Genomic DNA, 9,589 nt, shown 5'->3' on the forward strand with positions numbered 1-9,589 from the left:
GTCAGGGGACAAGATTGTCGTGCTGCGCTTTGACACGTCTTCGTTATCATGTTGACAGCGTTTTCGATATCGTTTTTATTTGCCATTTCAAACTGCCTGATATCAGGAAGTCCATTGGCAAGATGTTCTTTATATTTGATCCAATTCATACGCTTTTTGTTAAGGTACTTCATGGGTTTTGCCGTTTCGGCTTTTAAAGTGAATGTTATATATTGGTGGTCGGAAAAAGAGTGCTGTTTATCAACGCTCCAGTCCTGCACCAGTTGTGTACATGATTCGCTAGCAAGAGTAATATCGAGTACCTCTCTTCTAGACGAGTTAAGAAACGTAGGGACATCACCTCTATTACATATATCAAGCTTATTCGCTAGAATATAATCAAAAAGTTGCTCACCTCGTGTGTTGTTGTTTGTACTGTTCAGTTGATTTGAATTTGGACTTTGAACTTTATTTAATACCAATTTTTAATCAATTTCAAATATGTTAATTTAAAATATCTTTTTATTTGAACTTTAATGTAATTTTGATTTTAACTTTAATTTTAACTACGATTTTGATTCTAATTTTTTTTAATTAATTTTTTTTTTTATTTTAATTTGGTTTTTTTTTTTTGTTTTTTTAATGTTATTTTAATTTTTGTTTTTATTTTGTAATCTAATTTTTTTTTTACTTTTTTAATTTTTTTTTTATTTTTTTTATTTTGATTTTTTTTATTTTGAGTTTGATTTGATTTCATTTTGATTTTTGTTTGTTTGTAATATAATTTTTTTTATTTTGATTTTTTTTTTTTTATGGATTTTTTTTTGATTTTGATTTTATTTATTTTAATTTTTTTTATTTTTTTTATTTTTATTTTTTTTATTTAGATTTTTTTTCATTTTGATTTTGTTATTTTTTTTTGTTTTATTGTTTTTTTATTTTGATTTTGTTTTTTTTTGTGGATTTTTTTTTTGATTTTGATTTTATTTATTTTTTATTTTTTTTTATGTTGATTTTTTTTTATTGATTTTTTTTTATTTTGTTTGTTTTTTTTACTTGATTTTTTATTTTGATTTTGGTTTTTATTGTAATATTAATTTTAGTTTCAGATTCAAATACAATATTAATATAATTTAAAATGATGTTTTATTTACTTCAACTTTAATTCAAGTTTATTTTTTTATCTCTGTACTATCATCTTTTGTCTAAACACCGGCGCGCGTTCTTATTTTTAAGCCTTTTCATGTTCTCATCAACAGAGACGATGCTGATTTAAGTTAGAAAAACAAAAATTAACTAAACATAAAAGTAAAAACCATTGTGGGTAGTATTTTTGTACAAACTCCTGTTTTGAAAAAGACCATCGACAAAACGACCAGGATGAAGTTAGTGCAGAGAAAATAGGGATGCAAATTATATCTGGAATTTTTGTTTTGATTTTAATTTTAATTTGATTTTAATTTTAATTTGATTTTAATTTTAATTCTAATTTGGTTCTAATTTAGTGTTAATTTCAGCTTTAATTTTATTTTTAATTTTCAATTTAAATAGGGTATTTCATTTTAAATAATTTCCTATTTATTTCAATTTAATTTTAATTTTTTTCGATTTTAAATTTGAATATACTTCTGTTTAATTTTAAATATATTCACATTTTTTTTTATTTAATTGTAATGTAATTTACATCGATCTCATCTTATTTTATACCATTTTATTTTTTTATAAATTTTATTTTGTTTCAAAATCTTATTTGACAATTTTATTTTATTTAATTTTGCAATTTCATTTGATGTATTTTACAAATTTATTTTATCTTATGCAATTTTAATATTTTTTAAATTTAAATAAACCAATTTAATTCTCATTCATTTTTTTCATTTAAATTGACATATTTCGTCATAAATTTAAACATTAATATTAGAAAAATATATTGATTTGATCAAAAAAATAAAAAAATTCGAAGCCGTCAGCTCTAGAAAATTTGTATTCAATATAATTTGATTAAGTTCAATTTATAAGAGTTTATTTTCATTTAAAGTTTTCACTTTAGTTTAGTGCAATTAAGTCATAATTGAGCCAAATACAAAAAACAAAAAATATTCTAGCATTAAAATATAACCTTTTTTTGGAATCTGCCTTCTTACACGCCCTAAATCGATATAAGTACACACTTACATACATATTTATGAGTATCTAAGTATGCCTTTACAGCACGAAGATTTGGCTATAAATTTTCTCCCAAAACATCTTCCACAGAATCAAAAAGAAAAAGAAGAATGCAACAACAATTGTATGTAGACAATCAGACAAACTGCTGCGCTGCAATAATGAAGAAGACACAATGAATGATGAGTAGACAAGGAGACAGACAAACAAGCAGTCATGCAGTCAGTCATCACAAAAGACGCGTGATGTATTTAATGTCAAAAAATGTACCAAGTAAATTCATTGTCAAATGCTGAAGTGATCAAAGCTACACAAAGAGCTCTGCCGTCCCGAATTTATTGAACACAAAAACGAAGAAGAAGAAGAACGCAAATCACATTAAAGAAGAATCAAGCTCACGAGGGGAGCGCTTTGCATTTACAGCACCCACACACACACACATTGCGACAGCAGTTAAGGTATTGGTGAACGCCTCAACTGAAATATAAGAAAATTCAATATTTTTCATTTTTTGATTATGCGCAATGCTTCTGCCTACTACGTCTCCCGCATAACAAAAACGCATGCAACCATCCACACACTCGCACACACGCGCACTTACTATGCACTCTACTCTTATGCCACCCAAAGCAACGTTTTGAACGTAAAGTGAAAAATATGAATTTAATTGAATGCATCCTTATTAGTTTTGTGTGCGCCCCATATTCTGTAAGTACCGGTGCTCGGCGTCGCCGTCGACGTCAGCTGGAAGCCGCAGTTGCAGGGCCCACATCTCTGGCACATATACATGCATACATATGTGTGTACATACGTAGGTAGCCCCAGCCTCAGCCCCAGCGCTGCCTAGTCCCCAGCTAGTAATTGTTGCGCAAATAGATGCGCCGCTGGGTGTTTACTTGGTTGGTTGGGCAACTTTTTGCGTTGAGTCTCTATAAATCGTATTAAATGTGATTTGGTGATTTAGTATATTTTTTTCTACTTTCTGCTTCAATTGAAATTGAAATTTTTTCCAACAAATTGAATTGAAGCAAAGCGCTTATAAACATAACGTAATTTTTTTGTCGTCTCAGCAGCATTTTTTAGTTGAATATTTTTTAGAATTTACTTATCTAGGTATTAGACGCAGGAAAATTGTGGTCCGCAATTTGATTTGCTTTTTGAGTGTATATCGATTGGCATAAACAGTGAAACGTCAAATATGCGTGTGTTGAGAGAGATTTTGAAAATGTAATCATAACGTCATTTAAGTGGAATTAATTGACTTTGGAAAACCAACTGAAAATTTGAAACTAAAACCCCTCCAGATTGTCAAGTGTGAGAGGGCAACATTTATTGTTAAAATTGATGAATTTTTAGTATTTTAGAGAGATTTGAGGAACTTCAAAATTACCGAGATGGGATCGAATATAACAAATATCCGGAACGCCTTTCCACGGCAAAAAAATAAGGTTGATGATGTCGAAAAAATAGTTTTTGGGTTCAATCTAATCCTTTCGCTGTAATCCTGAAGATCAAACTACAACTTCTCTTCAACTTTCTTTACGTTCAAAAATCTCCGTGAAGGAATGAGATGGGAACAAATAATAGAATTGTGGAACAACAATTTATGGATTCTCCGCCAAAATAGTGCGCCGATTCATCCCGTTTTGTCTATTGTGAGGTATCTAGCTAATTAGATCATATTAGTCTTAGACCATACGCCTCATTCGCCAGGTATTACGTCGTGCGACCTCCACCTGTGACCTCTGTGTGACTTTGAATCTGTTTTCAAAGGTACAAGTTTTAAGTCCGTTCAAGATGAAAAAGAAAGCGACACCCGTCCTGAAGGAGCAAGAGAAGAAGCCTTCTGGCACTGTTTCGAACAATGAACAATTCGCATAACAAACCGCTCAGCGAGCAGTTTCTGTTAGGGTGCTACCGTAGGTACCCTTGCAGACACCTGCTTGAGCCAAAGCCGCCTACTGGACCGGACAGTGTTTAGACAGACATTAAACGACATTCATCGGAAGACTGTTACCATCTTCATAAGCTCCCGCCCAATGAATGCCGTAATCGGAGTCCAAGCACCACCCATTGCAGATGAAGAACTCCAGCTTCCCCGTGAGACCGCGTAACACTGGCACAATTACGTTCTGGATATTGTAGCAGATTAAACTCCTACTTATCCAGAATTGACGCCGACATACCTAACTTATGTCCAGCATATGAAGGTACCCCGCACGACACTAACCACCTTTTCACATGCCCTTTAAAACTCACTCATCTAACACCCCTCTCCCTCTGGACCCCACCTGTCGAAACAACATGTATCCTGGGCCTACCTTTAGATGAACCTGACGAAGACGACCGATGATATACTCACACTGACGGGGCTTCTCTTACTGCTACAAAAACAGCAACAACAACAATTCGCCACATAGATCGTTGTACGGATAGAGGGCTGCATATTAATGATGAAAAAAGAGTAAATATCGGGTGTTGAAAACTTAAAATGAATACAAAAAAATGTATATATTTTTGGAATGAATATTTTTTATTATAATCTTTCACAATTTCAAGGAATTTATTTTTTGAATGTGAATAATACATTTTTTGAATATAATATACAATGCTGGACGTCCACCGCGCCTACGAGTTACATCGTCCATTCGATCAGTCTAATTATTGACTACTTTTCCCAATATATCTGAATAATAAATCAAAATTAATTAAATTGTGGCATCAATTCTTGAACGAGCAGTATTTTATGGGCACGTAAGCCAAGATCCTTACGTAAAATTTTCCCCGTAGGCGAAGGACAAACGCCAACAAGTTGAGAACGTCAACGAATTGACATTTCGGAGTATTCGTCAACACTTCCCTATGTGAACTTTGTGAACGGACTCTTTTTCCCCCACAATTTAGAAGCTTTCCTCGGTAAACGATTCATGATGACTTGTCAAACCTTTCTGAACAGAAATGTCAGCACAGTTTGTCAGCTTCAGCTGTAAAACCATGGTTATCGTTATCGATAGTTCTCATGCAGCTAAAAAACACTCTATATGTATGGATGTATCGCAATCCCACCCTCCGTGCTATTCCGCTCTCAGTGAATTTTACAGAATCGCTTTGGGTGTGGCGTCACAGTTGTTTGATTGAGTAATTCCTTCTTCTGCTGGTATTTTTGTTCACACGCAACTGCACCAATGTGTCGTTGTTGTAGCAGCATAAGCATTCCCCATACATATACGGGGAAGACTGCTGAAATGCAGTCCTTGGCCAGATTTAAAACCGGGTCGTTCCGGTTATGTAGAACTGCCTGTCGTGGGACGTCGAACCTCTCTGATAGGCGCAGTCTTGTATTCCGTCATTCTTTGCGTCAACCAATATAATCGGTCTTAGAATTACCACGCATATAGCCTTGCGGTATGAACCTTAGAGCATCTTTCCTTTTGCTCAAGAAATATCAGTTATTAGTCGCATCGTTGGTCAATCTTTCTTTCAAAATATTAATGGCCACAATTTAGCAACTAACCGAAAGCAAATTGTCGCACAAAATCAAATATTTGGATCAGTGTTATGATAACAAACTAGAATTTTTCCTTCACTCATTCACAACAAACCTGGAATTATTCGCGCAATGAGCCAGGCGCCATTGAAAACATACTAAGAATTTCAATTTAAAAAATGATAAGCCATTAGAACGCACCTCTACACATATCGTATAGCGCCAACAATCGCTCTTTCAAATGAATATTTTTTTTGTTTTTTAAGAAAACTAACCTGCACTGGACCTACATAAACTGTGATGTTTTTTTGTAATTATCACACAACTTTTCTAACAAATTCTAGCAGTCACGCCCAAATATGCGCAAATGGAATTTTGCACATTCAGCAAGGCTTCTCAATTTCAATAGAAAATACTTTTTATAATTCATTTTGTACTCCCTTTCGATTGATGCTATTAAAATTCCAAACAGTTTTTTTTTGTGTCAGCCCCAAAACCAAACTAGAACATTAATATGAATAAAAGCAGACAAGCACAAAGCAAAAATGCTGGCTTTGAGACCAATAACAAAGCGTAAAAAAGCAAGTAAAATATTTTAAAAACATTCCCAAACTGCATCGAAAAAAAAGATAAAATGAGAAATAATGTAGAGAAAAAATTAGTTAAGAAAGGTTGCAAAAAAAAAAAAAATTATAAAAGAAAGATGACTAAGTTAAAAAAAAAATCAATTCCAAGCAAACGATTGAATGAAACTTGATCAAGCGAATACAACAAAAGCCAACTGTGATTTTATATCTATAAATATCCATGAATTTCTCACATGCATATGTAAGTCTGTATATTCGTTTTCATACAGACAAAATATGTATAAACCTCAGTTGTTTGTAATGACAACAATGAGCAGTTTTTTAGTCAGCAATAATTACATTGTAATCGTGAATATTATGAGTTGCTTTGCCTCTTTCTTTAGAACAATGTCGGAATGCTTTTTCTCTTGGAATTGCTATACGAGGTAAAGGGATATAAATTCACAATGACAAAGGGAAGAGCTCAGTTTTTTGTCGAGACTAGACCACAAATGAGTAGTTTGCTAAGTGCTTTTGTAATGAATGATAAGGATAATATAAACTCTTAGCTGATACTCAGTCGTTTCGCAGGGTTGTTGTATTGTAATATCCAAATAGTGAATTTCAAAATGGGATATAATCATGAGTTGGAACTTTTAGCAAAACCCGAAACTGTGATAAGATTTATAAAATCTCAGAGGATGAGATGGCTTGGACACATGTTAAGAATGCCCAATGGGAGAGAATAACCCGTAAGCGAATTGAATTGCGCCCTGCTGGATGCCAAAGAAGAGGACGCCCCAGAAAGAGATGACTCGAAAGCGTTGAAGATGACCTTGCAAAGCTGAACATGCGGCAGTGGAAGGAAGTAGCTTTAGATAGAGACGGATGGAGAAAGGATGTAAATGAAGCAATAGGTCGCCAAGTGTTGTGATGCTAAGAAGAAGAAGAAAAATGTCACTAATACATATCTTCCCGACCAGGAATTGTCGGTTTAACAGAATAACATAATTACTCAAAAATTTATAGGGAATGCAGTTACAACAATAACAAAAACAAAAATAATGTTATTATTAACATTTTCACCAACAACAACAACATCTTGACAAATAACAGCAATAAGAACAACAACAACAATAATATCTTCAAAAATAACAGCAATAATAATATATTAACTACAACAACAACAGCAGCAACAAGAATAGTTCCATCATCAACAAGAACAAAAACAATACTTCCAACAACAAAAACAATAGTTCCAACGTTGTTGGAAATTCACCGACAATAACAACAACGCCAATAACAACAGTTACAGTTGTTTTGGTATCATATACTTTTGGTTTTGTGAAAATGTCTGATTTTGTGGCGAATAATCGTCATTTGCGGGTAGTGTTGATTCTCCTTTTTCATTCGGAAAACCGGCGGCTGAAGCGCATTGAGAGCTAAAAAAAGTTTATGAAGATGCTACTTTAAGTGAAACAACATGCCGAGATTGGTACCGTCGCTTCAGAGACGGTGATTTTAATGTTGATGACCGTCCGCGTGAAGGAAGGCCATAAACCTTCGAAGACGCTTAATTGGAGGCATTGCTCAATGAGGATCCGAGTCAAACGCAAGAAGAGCTTAGGAGTTACCCACCAATCCGTTTCCAAGCGACTGCATGCTTTGGGAATGATTCAGAAACAGGGGACTAGGGTTCCTTATGAGTTAAAACCAAGGAATGTTGAACGTCGTTTTTTCGCCTGTGAACAACTGTTCCAGCGGCAAAAAAGGAAGGGTTTTCTTCATCGCATCGTGACAGGTGATGAAAAATGGATTCATTACAGCAATCCAAAGAAAAGAAAGCCATGGGGACTGCCCGGTCATGCTTCTACGTCGTCGGCTCGGCCGAATATTCACGCTGCGAAGATTATGATCTGTATTTGGTGGGACCAAGTTGGTGTTATTTATTACGAACTGTTAAAACCAAGCGAAACCATCACTAGGGATCGGTATCGACTTCACTCGATGCGATTGAGCCGAGCACTGCGCGAGAAGCGGCCACAATACGCGGAGAGGCATGAAAAAGTAATTCTACAGCATGACAACGCTCGACCTCACGTTGCCCAACCCGTTAAAACCTACCTAGAAATACTGAGATGGGAAATCCTACCCCACCCGCCATATTCTCCAGATATTGCGCCGTCCGATTATCACCTGTTCCGATCGATGGCACATGGACTAGCTGACCAGCATTTCCATTCATATGAAGACATCAAAAAATGGCTTGATCCGTGGATACCCTCAAAAGATGAACAGTTTTACCGCGACGGTATACGAGATCTACCAGAAAGATGGGAAAAAGTAGTAGCCAGCGATGGGAAATACTTTTAATGATTCACTTGTACCTATTTTTTCAGAATAAAGTTGTATTTTCATCAAAAAAAAAACAGCGAGAACTTAGTGGTACACCTAATAATATTCATTTAGTAAAGGATGTCCAAAACTAGACGTTTTACTTTTCATAGTTGAAAGTACAAAAGTATCAAGCTTTCATTCCGTTTAACGGGTTCCGGTGGTCTAGAATTTTCATAAGATCTATTATACGATATCCTTTAAGAATATACTATCAAATTTTTGGAAGGATATTCCCAGTATTTGCGATTCTACAGCCGTTTTAGCAGGTAGAGTCAGATTCGTCACGCGGCAGCATCAATGTTCGCATTATCCACACTCAAAACTTAAAACTCAATCATATCAAAACTACTTTTTCTGGCCTAGTGTTGTCGAAAATAAACTATTGAACCGAATCGTGTTGTTCACAACATCAATGGCTATCGCCCGTACTAGAATCAGATTATTATTTCAATTATTTCGTTTTTTTTATTAAAAAACCTGAAAAAAGCGAATTTTAGAGTTTCAAATTCAAAACCGCGCCATTTTGTCAGCTACAGTCACACTGATTAATAATTTTTTTGGTTTTTGTGTTTCAGATAAATAGAAGAGCCAAAATGGATAACACCGTCCAGGTCCAATTTCTCGGGAGGGTCGACTTCAGCGCCATTTTTAAAATTATTAAATTAAAAAAGAAGAAAATGTTCCGTTTTGTATATAAAAGAAGTTAAATAAAAAGCCTAAAAAATTTAAATATCGTTTATCTTTTTTTTTATTGTAAAATAAGTTCCCGATAATACCCTAAATTTTCGAGCTCTAGACTACCGAGACCCCTTAATTAATATTTTTCTGTTGCATTTTTATAATAGATTATATAATAGATTTTTTTTCTTTCCTTTTATTATTTTTATTATTTATTAAAGCAATACGAAATATTACACTACGTTTCCACGACAGTCGGTTCTACGTTAGCGAAACGACCCGGATTAATATCTGGCCAAGGACTGTCACTCTAGAA

Source organism: Anastrepha ludens, chromosome 5, assembly GCF_028408465.1.
Source record: "Anastrepha ludens isolate Willacy chromosome 5, idAnaLude1.1, whole genome shotgun sequence".
NCBI lineage: Eukaryota > Metazoa > Arthropoda > Insecta > Diptera > Tephritidae > Anastrepha > Anastrepha ludens.